This window comes from Capsicum annuum, chromosome 2 (genome assembly GCF_002878395.1).
Source record: "Capsicum annuum cultivar UCD-10X-F1 chromosome 2, UCD10Xv1.1, whole genome shotgun sequence".
NCBI classification, from domain to species: domain Eukaryota; kingdom Viridiplantae; phylum Streptophyta; class Magnoliopsida; order Solanales; family Solanaceae; genus Capsicum; species Capsicum annuum.
This window is the reverse complement of record NC_061112.1, coordinates 56,082,856-56,109,848: the sequence shown is the minus strand read 5'-3', so window position 1 is coordinate 56,109,848 and position 26,993 is coordinate 56,082,856. Positions and strand designations below refer to the sequence as shown.

The 26,993-nt window shown below is 40.9% G+C and overlaps 2 non-coding genes and 3 pseudogenes across 2 annotated transcripts; 4 read left to right on the top strand and 1 right to left on the bottom strand.

Moving 5' to 3' along the window:
- Window positions 1-1,308: 1,308 nt before the first annotated feature.
- LOC124896407 lies at window positions 1,309-1,464 on the top strand. Its single transcript, XR_007052770.1, has one exon. It is a non-coding gene; the product is annotated as a 5.8S ribosomal RNA (ribosomal RNA).
- A 229-nt stretch (window positions 1,465-1,693) lies between these two features.
- Window positions 1,694-5,078, top strand: LOC124896467. The gene has a single exon (XR_007052829.1). It is a non-coding gene; the product is annotated as a 28S ribosomal RNA (ribosomal RNA).
- Window positions 5,079-8,012: 2,934 nt separating this feature from the next.
- On the bottom strand, window positions 8,013-24,607 carry LOC124896159 (annotated as a pseudogene).
- Window positions 9,714-9,869, top strand: LOC124896462 (annotated as a pseudogene).
- LOC124896486 lies at window positions 23,276-25,869 on the top strand (annotated as a pseudogene).
- Window positions 25,870-26,993: the final 1,124 nt, after the last annotated feature.

The following is a 26,993-nucleotide window of genomic DNA, read 5'->3' as shown; positions in this document are numbered from 1 at the left end:
ATTACTTTGAAAAAATTGGAATGCTCAATGCAAGCCCACACTCTGTATACATTAGCATGGGATAACATTATAGGATTTTTGTCCTATTACGTTGGCCTTCGGGATTGGAATGATTAATATGGACAGTAGGGAGGATTTGTTTTTCATAATTAGAGGTGAAATTCTTGGATTTATGAAAGACAAACAACTACGAAAGCATTTGCCAAGGGTGTTTCCATTAATCAAGAATAAAAGTTGGGGGATCAAAGATGATCAGATATCGTCCTAGTCTCAACCATAAATGATGTTGATCAAGGATCGACATATGTGACTTTTAGGACTCCGCTAGTACCTTATGAGAAATCAAAGTTTTTGGGTTCCAGGGGGAGTATGGTCACAAGGCTTAAACTTACAGGAATTGAAGGAAGGGCACCACCAGGAGTGGAGCCTGTGACTTAATTTTACTCAACATGGGGAAGCTTACTAGGTCCAGACATAGTAAGGATTGACAGACTAAGAGCTCTTTCTTGCTTCTATGGTTGGTGGTGCATGGCCGTTCTTAGTTGGTGGAGCAATTTGTCTAGTTAATTCTGTTAACAAACAAGACCTCAGCCTGCTAACTAGGTATGCAGAGGTATCCCTTCGTGGCCAGCTTATTAGAGGGACTACGACTTTTTAGGACGCGGATGTTTGAGGTAATAACAGGTCTGTGATGCCTTTAGATGTTCTGGGGCTGCACGCATAATACACTAATGTATTCAATAAGTATATAGCCTTGGCCGATAAGCCCAGGTAATCTTTGAAATTTCATCATGAAGTTGATAGATCATTGCAATTGTTGGTATTCAACAAGGAATTCCTAATAAGCGCACGTCATCAGCTCGCGTTGACTACATCCCTGCCCTTAGGACACACCGCTCATCACTTCTACCGATTGAATGATCTATTGAAATGATCGAATCAAAGTGACGTAGGCAGTTTGCTGCCTGCGATGTTGTGAGAAGTGCATTGAACCTTATCAGTTAGAGAAAGGAGAAGTCGTAACAAGGTTTTCATAAGTGAACCTGTGCAAGGATTATTGTCAAAACCTGCACAGCAGAACGACCCACGAACGTGTTTAATAAATGGGGAGTCTGTGGGGACGGGATGCTTCGGCGCTCCACATGAGCCCTTCCCCCCATCCCGGCGTGCGCGCCCAGCATGCGGGTAGGGTGAATACTGAATCCCAGTATGGAAAGCACTAAGGAATACTTAAATTTATAGCCTACCCCTCACGCCCTATCCATAGCATGCGTCATGGGGACTTGTGCTTCTTTTGTAAATGAAAATGACTCTCGGCAATGGATATCTCGGCCCTCATATTGATGAAGAATATAGCGAAATATGATACTTGGTGTGAATTATAGAATCACGTGAACCATCAATTTTTTGAACACAAGTTGTGCCCAAAGCCATTAGGTCGAGGGCACGTCTGCCTAGGCATCATGTATCACGTTGCCCCTTTGCATCACACCTCAATCATGGGGCTCGCTGTCATCGTGAGGTGGATACTGGTTTCTCATGTGCCCCAAGATCATGGATAGCTAAAGTGTGAGTCCACATCGACGAAAGTTGTGGCAAGTGCTGGTTGTAACTCAATGCTCTTTGTTGTCGCGGCTATAGCCAGTCATGCGTACGGACTCTAGGATCCTATCGTGCTTAGGCGCTCCGACCGCGACCCCAGGTCTGGCGATATTACCTACAAATTTTAAGCATATCAGTAAGCAGAGGAAAATAAACTTACAAGGATTCCCTTAGTAACGGCGAGCAAACCGTGAATAGCCCAGCCTTAGAATCGGGCAACTCCATCATCTGAATTATAGTTGGAGAAGCATCCTCAGAGGCGGACAAGGCCCAAGTCCTCTAGAAGAGGGTACCAGAGAGGGTGAGAGTTTTGTTGTGCCTGGACTCTAGCACACCATAAGGTATAAGCTACGAGTTGGGTTGTTTGGGAATGCAGCCCAAATCGGGCAGTGAATTTCGTCCAAGGCTAAATACGGGCGAGAGACCGATAGCAAACAAGTACCGTGATGGAAAAATGAAAAGGACTTTGAAAAAAGAGTCAAAGAGTGTATAAAATTATCGATAGGGAAGCGTATGGAGGTTGGTGATGCGCCCCAGTCAGATGTGGAACGGCGATGAGCTGTTTCGCCAATCGACTTAGGGCATGGACCAACATGGATTGGGGGGGGCTGCCAAAGCCTGAGCTATAAATACATTCGTGGAATGCGGTTTCCTTAATTTTGGCAGGCAGTGCGCCCCTATGGTGTTCTTCGACATCTGCTCGCTTCAGATGCTGGCCTATGGAATCCCCGTTGGACCCGTCTTTAAACATAAACCAAAGATTTTAACATGTGTGCGGGTGAACCGGCGAGTAGAAACGTAAGGAATAAGGAAGTTGATTGGTGGGATCCCCCTGAGGGGTGCACCGCTGACCGACCTTGATTTTCAAAGAAGGGTTCGAGTGTGAGAATACCTTTTAGGACCCAAAAGATGTTGAACTATGCCTAAGAGGGGCGAAGCCAGAGAAAACTCTGGCGGAGTCCTGCAGTGATACTGACGTGCAAATTATTCTTCTGACTTGGGTGTAGGGGCAAAATACTAATCGAATTGTCCAGTAGATAATTCCCTTTGAAGTTTCCCTCAGGATAGTTGGAGCTCGCGTGCGAATTCTCTCAGGTAAAGCCAATGATTAGAGGCATCAGGGGCGCAACTTCCTCAACCTATTCTCAAACTTTAAATAGGTAGGATGGCGTGACTTCTTTGTTGAGCCGTACCATGGAATGAAGAGCTCCAAGTGCACCATTTTTGGTAAGAAGAACTGGCGATTTGGGATGAACTAAAAGCTGGGTTACGATGCCAAATTGTACACTAACCTAGATCCCACAAAGGGTATAGGTCAATTAAGACAGCAGGATGGTGGTCATGGAAGTTAAAATCCGCTAAGGAGTATGTAACAACTCACGTACCAAATCAACTAGCCCTGAATATAGATGGCTCTTAAGAGCGCGACCTACACCCATCCATCAGGGCATGTGCCAAGCCCAGATGAGTAGGAGGGAACGGCGGTCATTGCAAAAACCTTAGGCGTAAGCCTAGGTGAAGCAGCCGTCAGTGCAAATCTTTGTGGTAGTAGAAAATATTCAAATTAGAAATTTAAAGGCTGAAGAGGGGAAAGGTTCCATGTCAACAGAACTTGTACATGGGTTAGTCAATCCTAAGGGTCGGGGGAACCCCGATAGATAGCGTATTTCGCGCGTAATCTGAAAGGGAATTGGGTTAAAATTCTTGAACCGACAGGTGGAGGTTCATGTCAATATTATGAAGTCCGAAAATGTTGGTGGGAGCCTCGGGAAAAGATATCTTTTCTATTTAACAGCCTTCCCACCTTGAAATTAGCTCAGTTGGAGGTAGGGTCCAGCGGCTTGAAGAGCATCACACATTGCGTGATGTTTGGTGTGCTCCCGGTGGCCTTTGAAAATCCAGAGAAACGAATGTCGTCCACGCCCGATCATACTTTTAACCACATCCGATCTCCAAGGTAAACATTCTCTGCTCGATGGAACAATGTATGTAAGAAAAGTTAGAAAAATAGATCCGTAACTTTAGGAAAAGGATTGGCTCTAAGGGATAGGCACAGGAGTCCCAGTCCAGAACTCGTCGGCTGTCGATGGACTACTCAAGCTGCTTCCATGATGAGAGCGGGTCACAGCGGGCTGGCAGAGGGGGTCTGGTAATGGTTCCTTTGATGGCCTTCCCCGCGCATCGAACAACCAACTCAGAATTGGTATGGTCAAGGGGAATTTGACTATTTAATTAAAAAAAAACATTGCTATGGTCCCAACGCATGTTAACGCAATGTGATTTTTTTCTAGTGCTCTGAATGTCAAAGTGAAGAAATTTAACCAAGCATGGGTAAACGGCGGGAGTAACTATGACTCTCCTAAGGTAACCAAATGCCTCATCATCTAATTAGTGACACGCATGAACAGATTAATAAGATTCCCACTGTCCTTGTCTACTATCCAGTGAAACCACAGCCAAGGGAATGGGCTTGGCAGAATCAGCGGGGAAGGAAGACTCTGTTGAGCTTAACTCTAGTCCGACTTTGTGAAGTGAATTGAGAGGTGTATTATAAGTGGGAGCCGAAAGGGGAAAGTGAAAGGCTACTTTTAAAGTTATTTTACTTATTCTGTGAATCTGAAGCGGGGCACTGCCCCTCTTGTTTTACCCAAGGCTTGCTCTGCGGGCTGATTCAAGCAGAATACATTGTTAGGCAGGGAATTTCATTGGGGTGGCACATCTATTAAAAGATAATGCAGGTGTCCTAAGATGAGCTCAACAAGAACAAAAATCTCGTGTGGAACAGAAGGGCAAAAACTCATTTGATTCTGATTTCCAGTACGAATACAAATTGTGAAAGCGTGGCCTAAAAATACTTTAAACCTTCAAAAGTTGAAGATAGAGGTGTTAGAAAAGTTACCACTGGGATAACTGGCTTGCGGCAGCCAAGCATTCATAGCGACGTTGCTTTTTGACCCTTCGATGTCAGCTCTTCCTATCATTCTGAAGCAGAATTCACCAAATGTTGAATTGTTCACCCACTAATAGGGAACGTGAGATGGGTTTAGACCATTGTAAGATAGGTTAGTTTTTCCCTACTGATGACAGTGTCGCAATATTAATTCAATCTAGTACAACAGGAACCGTTCATTAACACAATTGGTTATCGCGCTTAGTTCAAAAGCCAGTGGCGCAAAGCTACCATTTGCTAGATTATGATTGAACGCCTCTAAGTCAGAATTCGGGCTATAAGCAATGCATATGCCCGCCGTCCACTTGCCGACTTGCAGTAGGGGCCATGGCCTCCAAGGGCACGTGTCGTTGGCTAAGCCATCACAATAGAAGGATCACGGTGGCTGTCTTAAAGTAAAATTTCCATCGAGCGGTGGGTAGAATCCTTTACAGAAGACTTAAATACATGATTGGGTATTGTAAGTGGTAGAGTGGCCTTGCTGCCACGATCCACTGATATTAAACCCTTTTTCACTCCGGTTCAGCCTTCCCCCTCTAATCCAATCATTTTTCCGTCCCTCTCCAACGGAGGTTTGTGCATCCGTACTTGGAAACTCCCACTAAGTGATGTGAGTTCACCTCTCCCTCAAGCATGTCGTGATATAGCCTCACCCGAGTTCACCGTTCGTTTTTCAAGTATCGAGTGTGTTTCAATCCAAACGGTTATGTATGATATCAAGTGGCCTTTCGTGTAAAACTATGACATCATAATTAAAGATTTTCCTTGATGCGGAGTGTGGCTTAAGAGACCATCAATGCATCACGAGGCCAACGTCGGCCCATAGAGACATGTCGCAATTAGAGGTTTAGGTGACTGTCTAGTGCAATCCTAGAGACATGACCAATGACCCGAGCTTCGATGTCCGGTAATATCGACAGCATGAAAAATAAGTGTCGCATGTGCCGTGATGAGAAATGCCTGAAGGACCTATAGTGGCCTACCATGGTGGTGTCTTTATCGAGCTTGTTGCTCCAAGGCACCATGGCACCGTACACTATAGAACCATTACACCAAGGCAGCGCGCATCATAGCACCATGGCACCACGCACCCTACAACCAAGGCACCATACACAATAGCACCGCACACCATGGCACAAAGGCACCGCGCACCGTGGCACCAAGGCACCATGGCTCCGCGCACTATGGAACCAAGGAACCGTGCACTATGGCACCCATACATCCTAAGCTAGGAACTGTGTGATTTGCACCCGCACGCTCGTGGACTCGCCGCAAGCGCATCAAGGCACCATGCCACCATGGGCACGGTGAAGGCACCATGCGAAAATCAAAAGAGCATAAACCTAGGTTCGATCATCCTAATACATTATAACGTTCATCCATTATCATCCTCACCGTTGCATACTCCTTTCGTTAAATGCATGCTCTATGTGTTCTTAAACGATATTTCAATATTACCTCATATGTTGGGGTAGTTTTCGTAATGTCCCCAAGTTTTTTTTAATTCTTAATTATTTAAATTTAAATATTGAATATGCACACAATTATTGGTTTAAGGTCATTCTAATATGCATGTTTTGGGGTTATTGCTTATTTATTTCATTCTAAGTGGTTTTTTTAATGTCTCCCATATTATTTTTATATTTTTTTAATGTTTATATTGAATATCCTTAAATTTTAAATTTTTATATCATTATGTTTACATATACATATGCACTCAATATTTGTTTAAGGTTACTTTATTCTAATATGCATGTCTTAGGGTTGTTACTTATCTATTGCATTTTGGTTGATTTTACTAATGCCCCCATATTATTTTTATATTTTAAAATTTTTTTATTTAGTATCCTTAAATTTTGATATTTTATATCATTACGTTATAAGTACAAATATGTACTCAATATTGGTTTAAGGTTACTTCATGCGTTGGAAATATATTCCTAATTTTTTTTATATTTTAAAAATATTTTTCATATTTTTTATTTATTTTTTGAATTTTCATATATAATATAAGAAAAAAATATTTTCTTAATGAAAATTATCATTTACAAATTACGTGACCCTTTTGTGAGTGCATTGGCTCAGTCTTACATCAAAACGTGCAGTTCTGGTCCATACATATCTTGTATGATTCTCTAGCAAAATCAATTCTACTTCTGTGACTTGAGTTTTTTTAAGCATATATAAGGGGAGTAGAGGTGTTTAAGGCACTTCAAGGCGATTGTCGCTAGTTTTCTTAGTCGTTCACAAGGTATGTCGACGTGCAGTATGGGCATATGACAACATGCATGGCTAGTTCATGCGAGCCACCGGTGCCCGCGAAACAACGTCTACCAAGCTCATTATGCACTAATGTCTACTATCGATGGCGTCATCCACGATGGAGCTGCAGCAAGTTCTGGATACTGCTCTCGGGGTAAGCTCCTGGCACTGTACATATGGGTCTGAGCAAAAACTGCATAGAGCGTCGTCGGCTGACGTAGACGATGCCCGTGCGCTTGCCTCAGCGCGCCTTCATCTTCTCTGCTCCCTCCAAGGGTGGGCAATCATGTCAAGTGGGACTTACTTTAGCCTTGCAACATCTACATGGGTAGCAGCGTACGACATCTATTGCTGGGCATCGAGGTTGGGGTAGGGCGTATATCGATGGATCATTTGGACACACGGCGCGTGAGTTGTGTCCGGTATGTGCGGTTAGGTTGGATCCCTACTAGAGCAACGATGTCCTGACCCGCCTACCATCTCAGTCGTAGGGCAAGCGCAATTTAGGCTTTCTCGAAGTCGGTTTCCTGTGCTACATACCTAATATCCAGGCATTATCAAGTTTTATCGATTGCGTTTTGCCCCTTATTTTTTGTACGTAGGGTGAACCAAAAGGCCGCCCTCGTGTCCTACGCCTTTCTCTCTTTGTCGTGCGATGTCATGGTCCGCGAGTGGTGGTTGGGATTCTCAGATGCAGTAGACGTAGTGGGCATGGGGTCTTCATCGACTCCTATCTACCCTATATGATGCTCCTTGCAAATGATGGTCACACTTGCCTTGAACCCATTTGTGCTCTTTCAGGAAGTTCGGGATCATGCGATACCGGCATTTATGAGGAATTCTTTCTAGTTCATCCTTCCAGTAGTCATATGCTTGTCTTAAAGATTAAGCCATGCATGTGTAAGTATGAATAAATTCAGACTGTGAAACTGCGAATGGCTCATTAAATCTATTATACTTTGTTTGATGGTATCTACTACTTTGATAACCATAGTAATTCTAGAGCTAATACCTGCAACAAACCCCGACTTCTGGAAGGGATGCATTTATTAGATAAAAGGTCGATGTGGGCTCTGCCCGTTGTTGCGATGATTCATGATAACTCGATGGATCGCACGAGCTTTATGCTAGCGATACATCATTCAATTTTTTACCCTATCAAATTTCGATGGTAGGATGGTGGCCTACCATGGTGGTGTCAGGTGATGGTGAATGAGGGTTCAATTTTAGAGAGGGAGCTTGAGAAATGGCTACCATATCCAAGGAAGGCAGAAGGCACGAAAATTACCCAATCGTGACACGGGGAGGTAGTGATAATAAATAATAATAACGGTCTCAATACGTTTGGTAATTGGATGAGTACAATCTAAATTCCTTAACGAGGATCCATTGAAAGGTAAGTCTGATGCAAGCACCCACGGTAATTCCAACTCTAATAGCATATATTTAAGTTGTTGCAGTTAAAATACTCGTAGTTAGACTTTGGGATGGGTTGGAAGGTCTGCCTATAGCGTGCACTGGTCGTCTCGTCCTTTCTGTCGGCGATGCACTCCTGGCCTTAACTGGAAAGGTCGTGCCTCCGGCGCTGCTACTTTGAAGAAATTAGAGTGCTCAAAGAAAGCCTACACTCTTTATACATTAGATTGGGATAACATTATAGGATTTTGGTTCTATTATGTTGGCCTTTCTGATCGGAGTAATGATTAACAGAGACTATCAGGGGCATTCGTATTTCATAGTAAGAGGTGAAATTTATTAATTTATGAAAGACGAACAACTGCGAAAGTATTTACCAAGGATTTTTTCATTAATCAAGAACGAAAGTTGGGGGCTTGAAGACGATCAGATACCTTCCTAGTCTTTACCATAAATGATGCCGACAAGGGATCGGTGGATGTTGGTTTTAGGACTCTGTTGGCACCTTATGAAAAATCAAAGTTTTTGGGTTTTGGGGGGAGTATGGTTGCAAGGCTGAAACTTAAAGTAATTGATGGAAGGGCACCACCAGGAGTGGATCCTACGGCTTAATTTGACTCAACATGGGGAAACATACCGGGTCCAGACATAGTAAGGATTAACAGATAGAGAGATCTTTCTTAATTCTATGGGTGGTGGTGCATAGCCATTCTTAGTTTGAAGAGCGATTTGTCTAGTCAATTCTGTTAACGAACGAGACCTCAGCTTGCTAAATAGCTATGCAGATGTATCTCTTCGTAGATAGCTTATTAGAGGTACTACGACCTTCTAGGCCACAGAAGTTTGAGGAAACAAAAGGTCTGTGGTGCCCATAGATGTTCTTAGCTGCACCTACGCTACACTGATATATTCAACGAGTTTATAGCCTTGACCTACAGGCCCGAGTAATCTTTGAAATTTCATCGTGATAGGGATTGACCATTGCAATTGTTGGTCTTCAATGAGGAATTCCTTGGAAGCGCGACTCATCAGCTCACACTGACTACGTGCCTACCATTTGTACACATCGCTATCTCTCTTACTGATTGAATGATATGGTGAAATATTCTAATCGCGGTGACATGGGTGGTTCTCTTCCCACGACATCGTGAGAATTTCATTGAACCTTATCATTTAGAGGAAGGGGAAGCCGTGATAAGGTTTACATAGGTGAACCTGCGGAAGGATCATTGTCTAAACCTGCACCGCAGAATAACCCGCAAACATGTTTAACATCTGGGTAGTCCATGCGGGCGGGGTTCTTTAACCCTTCCACGCGAGTGCCTCCACCTCATCCCCAGAGTGTGTGCCCAGCGTGCGTGTCGGGTGACTAATGGAACCCATCACAGAAAATGCCAAGGAGTACTTAAATTTATAGTCTGCCCCTCGCGCCCCATCTGCGGCGTGCATCGGAGGGACCTGTGCTTCTTTTGTAAATGAAAATGACTCTCGGCAATAGATATTTTGGATCTCGCATCGATGAAGAAAGTAGCCAAATACGATACTTGGTGTGAATTGTAGAATCCTGTGAACCATCGAGTCATTGAACGTAAGTTGTGCTTGAAGCCATTAGGCCGAGGGCATGTCTACCTGGGCATCACGTAATGTGTAGCCCCCCTCGAATCGAGCCTGAATCACGGGGTACACTGTCATCGCAGGGCAGATACTGGCCTATCATGCATCTCGTATTCGTGGCTATCCTAAATTCAAGTCCACGTTGATGGACGTCGTGGCAAGTGGCGGTTGTAACTCACTCTCTTTGTTGTCTGATGTGCAGGCCTTTGACAAAATATTTTTCATCTTTTTCTTTGGAAAATTGCATATTTTCAAGCAACCAAGGTCGCATTTAATTCTGGTATTTAGTGTTTTGGGGTAAGGAGCTGATTAAAAGAAAAGACTCAGAAAATTAGTAGAAAAGATTTCTGACAGTAAAAATGGTGGACCATCGGTTTTGCAATGGACCACCAACTCAACCGTTAGATCTAGGTAGAACCCATAAAATCTGAAGACCTAGTGACATTCCATATGGCTGACGATCACTTTGGGACTCAGAAATAAATAGAACCAGGCACTTTGGAAGGCTCAGCAATGACCAACTTGGTGGACCATCGATCTTTTGATGGACCACCACTGCAGCCGTCAGGATTATCCAGAACCTGACTCTCCAGCACCACAACCGATAGTTAAGATGGTGGACAGTCAGTTTCGTGACGAACAACAAAATGGTTTGTCAGTATTAACCAAAAAGTAACCATCCAGGATTAGCTACGACGGACCAAATGATGGACCGTCAGTCTTGCGACGGACCACCACTTTTACTGTCACTGTGGATGAGAATTTTATATTGTTTGAATTTTAAGTTATTTTTATAGGGGAACATGTAAATAACCATTTTTAGGTTTTATTAGGGATTTTTTTATCTTTTATCTTTTACTAGGGTTTTTCCATAGTTGAAACATATTATTACATAGTTTTTCTCGAAGATTCATTAGAGATTTATGGATCTAGATTCCTATATCAAATTTTCTATTGAAGATTGAAGAACAAAAATTGTTACTTTTGTAAGTAAACTTTGAATTAATTTATGAATAACACAATGGATTCTTCTCTTTCTCGGGTGAAAATGTATGGCTAAGATCCCATAACTAGGATTATGGAACCTTTATGTGAAAAGCTTATTTTGGGTTGTGAATCTAATAGATTCTCATGAGTAATTGATATTGCATAAACTCTTCTTCACTTTAATGACTTTTCTTGGTTGCAAACTTGAAATGTGAACCCAAGAAGAACACTTGTTCAAATAGAAATTTCTTGTTGAAAAAAAGAAGGATTTACATAAATCTAAATGCTTTAACTTTTGGATAGAGGGTAGATGCGTTAACTGGATCAACCCATGTGAGAATATAGTTGAATTAATAATATACTTCTTAAGTTTGAAAGAATTAAGGGATAAGTTACTCATTTAGGTTGAGAAACTAATAGATAAACCATAGAATTCAATTACTCTTGTAATTAGAATTGTTCATTAGAAATCCAAAATAGTTCACAACCCTAGTTGCTTAAGCATCTTGGTAACCATAGCTCTAGTTTGATATCTCTTACTGAATTATTCTTTACAATACAATTAATATTAGGATTACTCTCTGTGACAAACATTTGACTACAATTGATAAATCAAAATCCCTCTCTATTCTGGAACCTTCAATCAACAGTCTAATAACAACCACAGTACTAAGTGAACACAGTATTCCCTATGGAATTCGACACCCAACACAGTTGGGTTCTATATTTGATGGCGATCTCTTACACTCTCTAACGAGTGTTGTAATTTGGGTGTATAAAATTTTGGCATCATTGTCAGGTAATAATATTGTCAATTAAGTTTGTGTTTGTCAATTGATCTTTGGTGAAGTTTCTCAAATTTGACTTTTGTTTGTTGTTTTTGTTTGGTGCAGGCTAGTTATTGTGTATGCAAAGTACACGGAGATTGGGTGCCCCTTTATTACCAATACATCTAGAACTGTAGTTAATAGGAATAATGGTAGACCCCCAAGAGGATAAAAGACTAGCCGCTCTAGCTGGAGCTCAAGTAAATTAGTAGAATATTAGCCAACAGGCACGTCATCCTAATCTTGATGATTTTGATTTAGGGGATGATGACTTGTTATATCCTATTAACCCAAGGCGTACAGAGAATGTGGCTGTACCAGTGAATCAGAATGTAAATAGAAATCACCCCTTTTAGGTAATGCAAGAGCATAAAACAATGTTGTTTGATCTGAACGATGACGAAGATAGAATGGATGAAGTGGATACAACTAGAGCTATTATTACTCCATATCTTGCACCAAGAGCTAAATTCAATATTACTAGTATGATAATTCAACTCCTTCATCTTAAGGGGTTGTTCGGTGGTCTTCTTGGAGATGATCCAACCATGAATTTGGTGAATTTTGTCACCATTTTCAAGTCTTTTGATAATCAAGGAGTAGGTCAGAATGCTATCCGCCTGCTTTTGTTTTCATTGCCTCCGTTTGGAGAGGCGACTCTATGGCTAAATGAACTGACTCTTAACTCTATAACCAATTAGAGGCAGTTGAAAGAGGCTTCCCTAAAAAGATTTTTTCCACCCTCCAGAAGGGTACAGTTGAGGGATGAAATTAGTAACTTTCGATAGCTTCCCACTGAAGCTCTTCATGAGACCTGGGGGAAGTTTAAAATAAATTGATGCAATGCTCTAACCATAATATGATGGATATTCATTTTGATAGAGACTCTTTATCGGCCTTTGAACTCTTTACGAAACCAGTCATGGATAATATTGCAGGGGGGTCATTTGTTGACCTTAATTTTGTGGAGGCCTCAGAGATGCTTGATCGGATAACCAAACAAATTAGAGCTTTGCATACTAGGAATTCTATGGTAGCAAGCCCTACTGTGTCTAGTAGTAGAACTGCAGAGCAATGCAAGAAGGAGAAAGAACATGACCAGGATATGGCATATTTAAAAAGATGGATGGATTTGCTGACTAATCATCTATTCTATGGAAAAATAGAGAAGGTGAAAGCTGTTGCATCCCAGGGGAGAGCTGATTTCAATTCGGAAGAAGAGGCAAACTATCTAAATAATCAGGGGGGTTTCCAAGGCAATAACTAAGGAAATTAAGGTCGGACCTTTTACGATAAAGCTTGTTACAAGAATACAGATAAAGGGAACTGGAAGAGCAAAAATAATAGGAGTGGACTATATACACTCCTGCAAAAAGAGATAATTCTTTAACTAGCTCTGGCAAGATATCCATGGAGGACATGATGTAGAAATTATTAAAGGGAGTTGAGACTACCAACTCTAGGGTGACCACTATGAAGAGTGACTTGTCCTCCATGAGTCAGTTGGTAAACATACATTCTACTTCTATCAAGTAGTTAGAGCAGCAAATGAGACAAGACTCAATAGTATTAAATCAGAGAAAGAGAAGAACTTTTCCAAGTGATACATTTTAGAATCCTCAAAATAATAGCTCCTGCATGGCAATTATCACACGGAGTGGTAAGGTATTACCAGGCGTGTCTGTAGGCAAAGCTATGATTACAGAGGATATTGAGCATAAAGAAACTTATCTAGTGACGTATAAAAAATTGGATGAAGTTATAGATAATACACCATCCAACCATCAGCAGGTTGATACGTTGGAGAAAAATAAGGAAAAGGAGACTGAAGTGGTGGATACTGGGCTCACAAAACCACCTCCTTCGTTTCCCCATCTATTGAAAAAGAAGGTTGATGGAACAAAGTTTGGCAAGTTTATGGCCATGCTTAAGCATTTAACAATCAACTTACCATTGGTAGAAGCATTGAAGCATATTCCTGGGTACGCAAAGTTTATGAAATACCTAGTTACGAAGAAGTGGACAGTTAGTTATGAGACGATGGACAATCTCTAAGATTATGGTGCTATTTCCATAAGTTCGTTGGTGCAGAAGAAGGTAGAACTAGGAGCATTCACTATCCCATGCACTATTGGACCTCTTGAGTTTGCAAAAGCTCTTTGTGATTTGAGAGTTAGTATAAACTTGATGCCTCTTGATGTGTATAAAAATTGGGTTTTGGGGATCATACTCCCTCAAACATGAGATTAGTTATGGCAGACAGATTTGTTAAGCGGCCCGTGGGGATTTTATATGATGTATTAGTAAAGGTGGACAGTTTTATATTTCCAGTGAATTTTGTCATTCTCGATTGTGAGGTGGACTTTGAGGTGCCCATAATCTTGGGTAGACCTTTCCTTGCAACCAGGAGTGTACTTATTGATCTAAAGGAAAATGAGCTACTATTCAGGATGAATGATGAAGTAGTTTGATTTGATATATTCCATTTTATGATATAACATAAAGATATGTGCGTATTTTCTATTGTGGATGTTTATTATGAGGAGGAGCAGGAAGTACCTATAGAAGAAAAATTTGTTGTGGAGACTTTAGATTCTATATTAATGAATTTTGATCAAGATAGTATTGAAGATTATAAGGAGACTGTGTGTTCCTTTATAGGCATGGAGTCTTATTCTTATGCACCAAATAAGATGGATTTGGACTTGAAAAATCATCCCAGTCCACCAGCTAAGCCGTCTATTGAAGAGCCACCCACTTTGGAGCTGAAAGAGTTGCCTAGTCATTTAAGGTATGTATTTCTGGGCAACAGGAATACATTACCTGTTATTATTATGAATGACATAGGTGAACAGCATGTGAAAGCCCTCATTTCTGTTTGTAAGACATAAAAGAGGGCTATTGGATGGACAATTGTAGACATTATCGACATTCCTCTTAGTATATGCACACATAAAATTCAGCTAGAGGAGGATTGTATCCCGACTATTGAACATCAGCCCCTTATTAACCCACCTATGCAAGAGGTCGTGAAGAAAGAAATTATTAAGTGGCTAAATGCAGGAGTGGTGTACCCTATCTCAGATAGTAAGTAGTTAAGTCCTATTCATTGTGTGCCTAATAAAGAGGGCATGACAGTGGTGGCTAATGATAAAAATGAGTTGATTCCACTCAGGCTAACTACTGGATAGAGGGTCTATATGGATTACAGAAAACTCAACTTGTGGACATTGAAGGATAACTTCCCAATTCCTTTCATGGATCAGATGCTTGATCGGCTAGCGGTAAAAGGTTGGTACTGTTTCTCAGATGGCCATTCTGGTTACAACTAGATTTTTATTGTCCTGAAGATGAGGAGAAGATGATATTCACGTGCCCATATTGCACATTTGCTTTTAATAGGATGCCGTTCTGGTTGTGTAATGCACCTGCCACTTTTCAGCGGTGCATGATGTCGATATTTGCTGATATGGTTGAAGACACCTTATAGGTGTTTATGGATAATTTCTCAGTTGTTGGTGATTATTTTGAGCTCTGCTTGGTAAATCTGAGTATGGCCTTGCAGCAGTGTGAGGAGTTTACTGTTGTACTTAATTGGAAGAAATGACACTTTATGGTAAAGGAGGGCATTGTTCTCGGACACAAAATTTCAGCAAAGGGGATTGAAGTTGACCGAGCAAAAGTTGAAGTTATAGAGAAGCTTCCATCTCCTATTTCAGTGAAGGGAGTGCAAAGTTTCCTAGGCCATGCTGGATTCTATAAGAGGTTTCTAAAGGACTTCTCAAAGATTGCAAAACCCCTTTGCAAACTTTTGGAGAAGGAAGTCAAATTTTCCTTTGATGATGATTGCTTGAATGCATTTGAATTCCTTATAGGGAAGCTGGTTGATTCTCCTATTATTGTTGCACCGGATTGGTAAAAACAGTTTGAAATAATATGTGATGCAAGTAGTGTTGCCCTTGGAGCTGTGATGGGACAAAATAAAGACAAATTGTTTCATCCTATCTATTATGTCAACAAAGTGCTGAATGAAGCTCAAAAGAACTACACCATCACAAAACAGGAAATTCTTGTAGTTTTCTATGCCTTTGAAAATTTTTGGGCGTATTTTCTAGGAACCAAGGTGGGTGTCCACACTTACCATGCAGCCTTAAGTTATTTGATAGTTCAAGAGAATGCAAAGCAATGGTTGATTAGATGGGTGCTGCTACTTCAAGAGTTTGAATTTGAAGTCAAAGATCAAAAGGGTTGAAAAAATCAAGTTGCGGACCACCTATCAAGGCTTGAAATGGAACAAGTAGCTAGAGATGAATTTGAGATCAATGATGCATTTCCTGATGAGGAAATCATTGATGCTGTTATGGAGAAAATACCTTGGTATGCTGATTTCACCAACTATGTGGTGAGCGAGGTGATTCCAGAGAAACTTTGCTTTCATCAAAGGAAAAATTTTCTCTGTGATGTGAACCATTATTTCTGGGATGAGCCATATCCTTTTTGGCGATGTGTGGATGGTATTATTAAATGGTGCATCCCAGAAGTAGATATATTGAGTATATTGGAAGCGAGTCATGCTTCCCCAATTAGAGGTCACCATGTAGGTGACCAGAAAGCAAGGAAAGTGCTTTAGAGTGGCTACTGTTGGCCTTCTTTAATCATAGATGCCTACAAGTTTGTGAAGAGGTATGACGAATGTCAAAAGGCAAGGGTCCATCTCAAAGCACCATGAGATGCCAATATCTAAAATGTTGGAGGTATAATAATTTGATGTCTAGGGCATTGATTTCATGGGGCCCTTCGTGAGATTATTTGGGATAAAGTGCATATTAGTGGAAATTGACTACGTGTCAAAATGGGTTGAGGTAGTGGCTCTAGCAGATAATGAAGGGAAGAGAGTTGTTACATTCTCGAGGAAAAATATCTTCTCTCAATTCGGGGTATCACGTACCATTATCAATGATGGAGGATCACACTTTTGCAACAAAATGTTCAGAGCCACCTTGGCAAAATATGGAGTTAAGCAGCATAAAGTGGCTACACCATATCACCCACAAACCAGTGGGCAGTTGGAAATCTCTAATTGGAAAATCAAAGATATCCTTTACAAGACTGTAAATACTAGCAGGAAGGATTGGTCTAGGAAGATGGACGATGCCTTATGGGCTTATCGAATGGCTTTCAAGACACCTATTGGCATTTCCCATACCAATTGGATTATAGCAAGGCATGCCATTTGCCGATTGAGCTAGAGCATATAGAGTTGTGGGTACTGAAGCATCTTAACTTGAATTTGAATAAGGCAGCAAATATCAGACTAGGGAATCTAAATGAGATGGACGAGTTCCATCTTGGAGCTTATGATTGGGCTGACCTATAAAAAGAAAGAATGAAGAAGTACCACCACCGTGGGATTAAAAATGGGATTTCCAAAGAGGTGACTTGGTGCTTCTAATCAACTTCAGACTCAAACTATTTCTAGGTAAGATTAAGTCTAAATGGTCTGGCCTATTTAAAGTGAGTCAAGTCTACTCATCTGGAGTAGTTCATCTTAAAAATGAAGATGGAAGTGTCTTCAAGGTAAATGGGCAACGTATGAAACTGTATATCGGTCCAAAAGATTCGATAAGGAGTATTGATACTATCAATCTCAATGAAGTCTGAGTAATCAAGATATCTAACTCATGATGCGACTATAAATCAGGCGCTAGTAGGAGGCAACCCATGATGTGTTGTTGTAAAACATTTCTAGTGCATTTTTGATGTGTTTGTAAAGTGTACAAGATTTAAAATGCAGAAAAAAGAAGGAGTAATATAGCTGGAAAAAGGGGATAAAAATAGGAGCTACTAGAACAAAAGTGATGGTTGATTTGGTTGACCACTAGTCATTTGACGGACCACCATTTCCACCATCGCAAAAATTCTTCAAAGTTCATTCACTGGATAAAGTTGATGGTCAAATTGGTGTACCTTCTCAAATTTGGTGGACCACCAAATTAACTGTCAAAAATCAAGCTGGTGGCCTAAATTCTGGTAAGGAGTGACAGTTAAAGTGGTGGACCGTCATAAAATTGGTGGACCGCCAAATTGACCGGTGCATGTAAGCTGAAGTGACAATGTTCTCGTAAGAAGTGACGACACTATTGGTGGTTCATCATATTCCGATGGACCATTAATGAGGCCATCTAAATTACCCTAGCACTGGGTTGGGTTGGTTTAAAATTATTTATTATTTAAGTGACCCGTATTTGGCCCAATTGATTTTAAAGAGGTAAAAGAGAGGTCACATATATTATACACTTTTCACCTTCTTCAACTAACCAAATTCTTTTGGATTTAAAATATCTGAAGGCATTTGCTCTTCCTAGGACTCTCTATCTACTCCCTTCTTCCCTATTTAAGTGACCACCTCTTTTCCTTATCTTCATCTCAAACATTCTTGGAAGCAATTGTAGAGTTTTAAGTTAAGCTTGTTTTCAATATTTGTAAGCAAGTACAGGAGTAACTTCTACAACATCAAGGAGTTATGGCTTGTAAGCTTCCACCAAACAGAGGAGAAAGATCCCAAAAGGGTAGAAATAAATCTAAACTTGGGTACAACACCAGGCAACACTAAAGGGAAACTTCCATGCTCCCCCAGTCTGAAGAGAAGAGCCACAGTAGCACAAGAAGTACCAGCTAAATCCTAGATGAGGTAATGGTTGCTACAAATCAACCCAAGCCTGTCGGGTTTAAAACTGAAGCTACTAACCTGGGACAACAAATAGAAGCGACAGATATAGATACTAAACCTGAGGATGCTAATGTTATCAAGCATAAGGATTCTTAAGTTTGAGAGGCTATTAGATGGTAAACAGAGGGAGCACAAGATAAATTCTGTGATGGATTGACACCTACAGTAAGAGAAATAAAAAAGCCATTCACAGAGGAACATCAAGTTATGACAACGGAGCTGCATGAATATCCTGAGTTAGAATCTCGTTTCAGTGAGTATAAACTAGCATGGATGGGTAGGCCACTGGTAACTTATCAACCAAATTGGGTAAGAGAATTCTTTTCCAAATATATTGCTCTAGTAGAAATGGATTGTCCAAAGGGGACATCAGTTGCAAGCTTGCCAAACAGACAATCCATACCTATCTGAAGAGTCACTATCAATATTCAGCCCGAACAATCAATAGGCAGTTGTTTGGGACAGAGTACGATGCTCCCCCTGATATATCTGATCTCGAGTATAGGTTGAGAACTGCATCCACTCAGAGACCTTAGGTAGTTTTATTATTGACTGATGACGGCAACCTATCTTGGTTGACCAATCAGCGGGAGTGTATTACAAAGTATTCCATTAGTTTCAAGGCTAAGTTCTGGTTGGTCGTTGTTCTCTTAAGGCTGATGCCAACAAAAGGTGATGGAAATTTGGATAAACATAGAGCTGTATTAGTGGAAAGCTTAGTTTTAGGGCTGCTGGTTGACGTTGGATAGATTATTGCAGATGAGATGTTCGTCAGGGCACATAAGATATCCAGTGCATTACCATTCCCCTGCTTAATCACTAATTAATACAAATAGGCAGGTGTGCCCCTGATCCGTAGAGTTTACAATGAAATCCCGACTACACATAGACAGTACATTTAGAAGTCAAAAAATGACTCAAAGTTTGAGATGCGTGTCACCAAGCCTCAAACTTACCAGACTCAATCTGCATCAGCCCCTGATGTTACAAAAATTCCTGCAGGTATGTGGTTGCCTATCACCACTTATGTACCACCAGAATATGTACCTCCTGGTACTTCTGTAGGTTCGAGTTTTTCACAATCTATGGGCAGAACAGACTTTACCGAATACAGGTAACGCAATAAAATTTTGCTAAATTAGTAAATCTATAAAAGAGGTTTCAGAGATAGTTAGATAAATGAGCGTCAGAATTGAAGCCTTTTGTTGATGAAATTATAGATGAGACAATCCATCCATTCCAAACTATTTAGGCTGGGATGGATATCATGGAGCATCACATCAACAAAAGGCTAGATGCATTATTCCTCCCTGATCTTGCAAAGCTCGTGGCTGAATTTGAGTAGGCAAAGGCCAATATAGTAGAGTTGAATGGAAGGTAACCTCAGCAGACTATTTTTGAACCATCCTTAGTAGTGAGTGATGATGATGAAGGGATTTTAAATCTGATGGGAAGACCCCTGAAGGATAAAAGAAAGCAGCAAATATATAAGCGAGCTTTAAGGAAAGAAGAAAAGAGAAAAAGAGAGAAGAAATGACACCAGAGCAAAAGAAACAACATGATCTAAAGAGAGCTTAAAAGAAATCAAGTAAAGATGAAGAAAAGAGAAAGAAGAGAGAAGAAGATAAAGCAGCAAGAGTATCTACGAGTGCTGCCCCAGCAAGGGGGAAAAGTTCAACATTAGTTCAAGAGATGATTCCTTCAATCTAGGAGGGTAAGGTTTGGAGTTCCCCTACCATCATAAGGGCCACCGTTGCACAAGGTGAGGATGCAAGAGCCTCACCACACTTCACAGATTCCTCAGATGAATAAGAGACAATACAAGTATAGCCATTCCTTTGTACTTGAATTAATGCTTTGAGAATAATACATGTATTTTTCTGTGGGGGTGGGGTACTTGTAACATGGGGGGTTGTGTTGCTGACATTTTGGACCCCTATTATGTGTTATCTAGTAGAAGCGGCATATTTAGGTTTAACTTAAGATTTGCATTTTTCTTGTTTTTAAGTTTTGTTATGTTGCTAAGGTTGGGCCATGAAATAAAAATGTTGTTTATGGTAGTGTCTTGTTGTGAATATGGATGATGAATGATGCTGGCATCTAACTATAATTATTTCCATTTAACTGTTTACTTTTGTCTCCTAGAATATGCAAATCCTAAGAACAGTAGAATAGGTGTGAATATGTTGCCACTATGTGTGTGAGCATTTATAATAGTTCTTACATAGTATAGTACCTAGAACTTGTCTGGTTCAATTGATGTTGTTCTGTAGTTGATGGGATAGAAAGTGATAGCAGGACACCTTGTGCTTTTAGTCCATTTAGACAAAATAATTGACCAAAAATAAGTCTCCAACCCTTCTTTGAGCCTTTGTTGAATTTTTTATCACCTAACATTTTTGTAAACTTTCTTTCAGTTGTTGACTCCTAGCTCTGTCCGTTGCTTAGTAATGGGAAATGTGTACCTAAACTTAGGCAAAATACCTAAGTTGAGGGTGGCTATTGTGGGACTGTTAACTACCTAATGGAAAGTTGGTTGAGAATTTGAATTAAAGTATTTGGCCCTGGTCTAGTAAAGACAATGTGCACTTTGACTTTTGGCATCAGCCTAAGTTGAGGGTGGCTGATGCTTGGAAAAAAAAATTAAAAAAAGGGGATCTATTGTGGTAAAGCATGAATCTATGCGGAATGGGTAAATGAGCTAGCAAAGTAATGGCCTTGGTAAGAATAATTTGTAGGCAAAGAGAGTTAAAGTGTAGCTTTTAGTCACTTTGTCCTAAATCCCTTACGAACCTAGCCTGATACCTTAGAACTAGCCTAAAAAAGACCTGCTTGATCTTAGAACTCAACTATAAGGGGGCATTGGATGATAAGGGCAAGTCTATTGGTGTATGTGCTATGTTTGCAACTTCTTTGATGTGTGAGAGGGTTGTAATTTGTATCCACAAAAGATATTTATAGGTGGATTTCCTTGACTGTGAGGGCAACTTGAGTCATACTTAATTTGGCGGATCTCTGTAGATACTTGTATCCATGTCCTGTAGATGAATTCAATTTGAAACAATGCCAGTTAGAGACTCTGACATGTTAAACCATTTGATTTGGATGACAAGTGAGTTGTTGTGTGAGAATTGGTTCAGTGGTAAATTCCCGTCATTGTATTGTTCATATTTGCAATTTGATGCTGAGTTGCTTAAGGACAAGCAATGATCTTAAGTTGAGAGTGTTGATGTTTCGGTGTTTGAGAACATTTTTCATCTTTTTCTTAGGAAAATTTCATGTTTTTAAGCAACCAAGGTTGCATTTAATGCTGATTTTTAGTGTTTCAAGGTAAGGAGATGATTAAAGGAAAAGACTCAGAAAATTAATAGAAAAATATTTTTGACGGTCAAAATGGTGGATCGTCAGTTTTGTGATGGACAACCAACTCAAACGTCAGATCGAGGCAGAACCCATGAACTCTTAAGACCTAGTGATAGTCCATGTGGTGGACCATCAGTCCTACGATGGACCACCACTTTAGCCATCAAAAATAAACAGAACCAGGCATAATGGAAGGCTTAGTGATGGCCAACTTGATGGACCTTTGATCTTTTGATGGACCACTACTCCAGCCATCAGGATTATCTAGAACCTGACTCTCTAGTACCACCAGTGATGGTCAAGATGGTGGACCGTCAGTTTTGTGATGGACCACCAATAGGACCGTCAGTATTAACCAGAAAGTGACCATCCAAGATTACCTGTGACGGACCAAATGGTGGACCGGCAGTCTTGCAACAGACCACCACTTTGACCGTCACTTTGGACACAGATTTTATATTATTTGAATTTTAAATTCCTTCTATGATGGAACACATAAATACCCAGTTTTAGGTTTTATTAGGGATCTTTTAATCTTTTATATTTTACTAGGGTTTTTCCATACTTGAAACATATTATTACATAGTTTTTCTCGAAGATTTATTAGAGATTTATGGATCTAGATTCCTATATCAAATTTTCTATTGAAGATTGAAGAATAACAATTGTGACTTTTGTAAGTAAACTTTGAATTAATTTATGAATAACACAATGGTTTCTTCTCTTTCTTGGGTGAAATATGTGGCTAAGCTCCCATAACTAAGGCTACGGGATCCTTGATATGAAAAAGATAATTTTGGGTTGTGAATCTAGTAGATTACCATGAGTAATTGATATTGCATAAACTCTTCTTCACTTTAATGACTTTGCTTGGTTGCAAACTTGAAAAGTTAACCCAAGAACAACACTTGTTCAAATAGAAAAGTCCTTGTTGGGAAAAGAAAGGGTTTACATAAATTTAAAGGCTTTAACTTTTGGATAGAGGGTGGATGCCTTAACCGGATCAACCCATGTGAAAATATAGTTGAATTAATAATATGTTCGTTAAGTTTGAAAGAATTAAGGGATAAGTTACTCATTTAGGTTGAGAGACTAATGGGTAAATCATAGAATTCAATTACTCTTGCAATTAGAATTGTTCATTGGGAATCCAATATAGTTCACAACCCTAGATGCTTAAGCATCTTGGTAACCATAGCTCTAGTTTGATTTCTCTAACTAAATTATTCTTTGCAATACAATTAATATTTGGATAACTCTCTGTGATAAACATTTGACTATAATTGATAAATCAAAATCCCCTCTATTTTGGAACCTTCAATCAACAGTCTATTAACAACCACAATACTTAGTGAACACAGTATTCCCTTTGGGATTTGACACCCAACCCAATTGGGTTGTATATTTGGCAGCGACCACTTACGCTACCGAACAAGATTTGTAATTTTAGTGTATTATTGTTGCTGCTAAATCCCATTGTGTGTTGGGACTCCAAGACCCTATCGTACTTAGGCGCTCTGACCGCGACCCCAGGTCAGGCAGTATTACCCGCTGAATTTAAGTTTATCAATAAGTGAAGTAAAATAAACTTACAAAGATTCTCTTAATAATGGTGAGCAAATTGGGAATAACCCAGCATCCGAATCGGGTGGCTCCGTCGTCTGAATCATAGTTCGGAAAAGCATCCTCAGCAGCGGATAAAGCCCAAGTCCCCTGGAAGGGGGCGCCAGAGAGGGTGAGAGCCTCGTTGTGCCCAGACCCTATCGCACCTGAGGCGCTATCTATAAGTCAGGTTGATTGGGAATACAGCCTAAATCGGGCAGTGAATTCAAATAGGTAGGATGGAACGACTGCTTTGTTGAGCCATACCACGAAATCAAGAGATCCAAGTGGACCCTTTTAGGAAAGAAAAACTGGTGATGCAGGATGAACCAAAAGCTGGGTTACGATGCCAAACTGTGCACTAACCTAGATCCCATAAAGGGTGTTGATCAATTAAGAAAGTAGGTCGGTGGTCATGGAAGTCGAAATCTGCTAAGGTATGTGTAATAACTTACCTTCTGAATCAACTAGCCCCAATAATGGATGGCTCTTAAGCATGCAACCTACACCCAGCCATCGAGAAAAGTGCCAGGCCCCGATGATTAGTTGGGCACGGCAGTCGCTGCAAAACCTTGGGTGCGAGCTCGAGCGGAGCAGTCTTTAGTGCAAATATTGGTGGTAGTAGCAAATATTCAAATGAGAACTTTAAAGACTAAAGATGGGAAAGGTTCTATGTGAATGACACTTGCACATCAGTAAGCCGATCCTAAGGGTTCGGGGAACCCCGACAGATAGCACGTTTCGTGCCTACTCCATAACGAAATTAGGTTAAAATTCTTAAACCGGGATGTGGCTGTTGATGGAAACATTAGAAAGTATGGAGATGTTAGCAAGAGCCTCGAGAAGAGTTATCTTTTCTATTTAATAGCCTATCCACCCTAGAATTATCTTAGAGAGATATAGGGTCCAGCGGCTGGAAGAGCACCGCAAGTCGCGTAATGTCCGGTACCCTACTGAAGGCCCTTGAAAATCCGGAAGACTAAATGTCATCCACGCCTGATCATACTCATAACCGCATCAGGTCTCCAAGGTGAATAGCCTCTGGTCGATGGAATAATGTAGGCAAGCAAAGTCGGCAAAATGGATCCATAACTTCGGGAAAAGGATTAGCTCTGAGAGCTGGGTATGGGGGTCCCATTCCCTGAACCCGTTAGCTGTTGGTGGACTGCTCGAGCTTCTCCCACGGCGAGAGCAGGTCCCAGCTGGCCGGCTGAGGGATGAACTTAGAGTCCTTCGGAGGCCTTCCCCGCGCATCGAACAGCTAACTCAGAACTGGTACGGACAAGGGGATTTCAACTATTTAATTAAAACAAAGCATTGCGATGGTCCCAACAGATGTTCACCCAAAGTGATTTCTACCCAATGCTCTGAATGTCAAAGTGAATAAATTCAACTAAGTGCGGGTAAACGGTGGGAGTAACAATAACTCTCTCAAGGTAGCTAAATGCCTCATCATCTAATTAGTGACACACATGAATAAATTAATAAGATTCCCACCATACCTTTCTACTATCCAGTGAAACCACAACCAAGGGAACAAGCTTGGCAGAATTAGTGGGGAAAGAAGACCCTGTTGAGCTTGACTCTAGTCCGACTTTGTAGAATGACTTGAGAGGTGTAGTATAAGTGGGAGCCTAAAGGGGAAAGTGTAATACCACTACATTTAACGTTATTTTACTTATTCTGTGAATTAAAAATAGGGAACTGCCCCTTTTTTTGGACCTAGAGCTCGCTCTGTGGGCCGATCCTAGTGGAAGACATTGTCAGGTGGGATGTTTGGATGGGTCGATACATTTGTTAAAAGATAACGAAGGTGTCCTAAGATGATCTCAACGAGAACAAAAATATTATGTGGAACAAAAGGTTAAAAGCTCATTTGATTCTTATTTCCAGTACGAATACAAACCATGAAAATATGGCCTAACGATCTTTTAGACCTTCAAAATTCGAAGCTAGAGGTGTCAGAAAAGTTACCACTAGTATAACTGGCTTGTGGAAGCCAAGCGTTCATAGTGACATTGCTATTTATCCTTCGATGTCGTCTTTTCGTATCATTGTGAAGCAAAATTCACCAAGAGTTGGATTGTTCGTCCACCAATAAGGAAAGTGAGCTATGTTTAGACCATCGTGAGATAGGTTAGTTTTACCCTAGGGATTATAGTGTCGCAATAGTAATTCAACCTAGAACGAGAGAAACCGTTGATTCACACAATTGGTTATTACGCTTGGTTGAAAAGCCAGTGGCGTGAAGCTACTGTGTGCTGGATTATTACTGCATGCCTCTAAGTCAGAATCTGGGCTAGAAGTGATGCATGTATCCTCCTCTAAAGGCAAGTGTCATTGGCTAAGCCATCACGAAGGAAGGGTCGCGATGTCCACCTTGAAGTACAATTTCCATTGAGTAGCAGGTAGAATCCTTTGCAAACAACTTAAATACATGACAGGGTAATGTAAGTGGCAGAGTGGCCTTGCTGCCACGATCTACTGAGATTCATCCCTTTGTCACTCCAGTTCGTCCCTCCCCCTCCAATCCAATCATTTTTCCAACCATCTCCAAAGGGGGTTTGTGCATTCGTACTTGGAAAATACAACTAAGTGTTATGAGTTCACCTCACCCTCGAGCATGCCACAGCATAGCCTCACCCGAGTTCACCGCTTGGTTTTTAAGTGTCGTATGGGTTTCATTCCAATTGGTTAAGTATGATATCAAGTGGCCTTTTGTGCGAAACTACAGCAACACAATTAGAGGTTTTTTGTGATGTGAAGTACGGTTCAAAAACCCAGCAATGCATCGTGAGGCCAACGTCGGCGCATGGAGGCATGTCGCAATTAGAGGTTTAGGTAACCATCAAGTGCAATCCTAGAGACCTGTTCAATGACCCGAGCTCTGACGTCCAATGAAATCAGCAGGGTGAAAAATAAGTTCCGTGATGAAAAATGTTAAAGGACTTATAGTGGACTACCATAGTGGTGTCTTTGTCGAGTTGGTTGCACCAGGAAACCACGACACCGTGCATCATGGTGCTATGGAACCAAGGAGCCATGGCGCCAAGGTACCAAGGCACCATGGCACCACGGTACCGCGCACCATGGCATCGCACACCATGGCACCAAGGCAACGCGCACCATGGTACCAAGGCACTGCGCACCATGGAACCATGGTTCCAAGATACCATGGAACCGCGCACCATGGATCCGCATACCATGACACCAAGGCAACACGCACCATGGTACCAAGGCACCATGGCACTGTGCACCATGGAACCAAGGCACCGCGCACCATGGAACCCTTGCATCCTAAGTTAGGAAATGTGTGGTTTGCACCCACCTCGAGCTCATCACGGTACCATGACACCATAGAGACGATGAGGGCACTGTGCAAAAATCAAAAGAGTGTAAACCTAGGTTTGATCATCTAAAATATATTCATAACATTCATCCATCATCATCCTCACCGTTGCATACTTCTTTCGTTAAATACACGCTCTAAGTGTTTTTTAACGATATTTCAATATTACCACATATGTTGGGGCAGTTTTTGTAATGTCCCCAAGTATTTTTTTCAATTTCTTATTTAATATTTAAATATTTAAATTTACATATGAATATGCACTAAATTATTAGTTTAAGGTCATTTTAA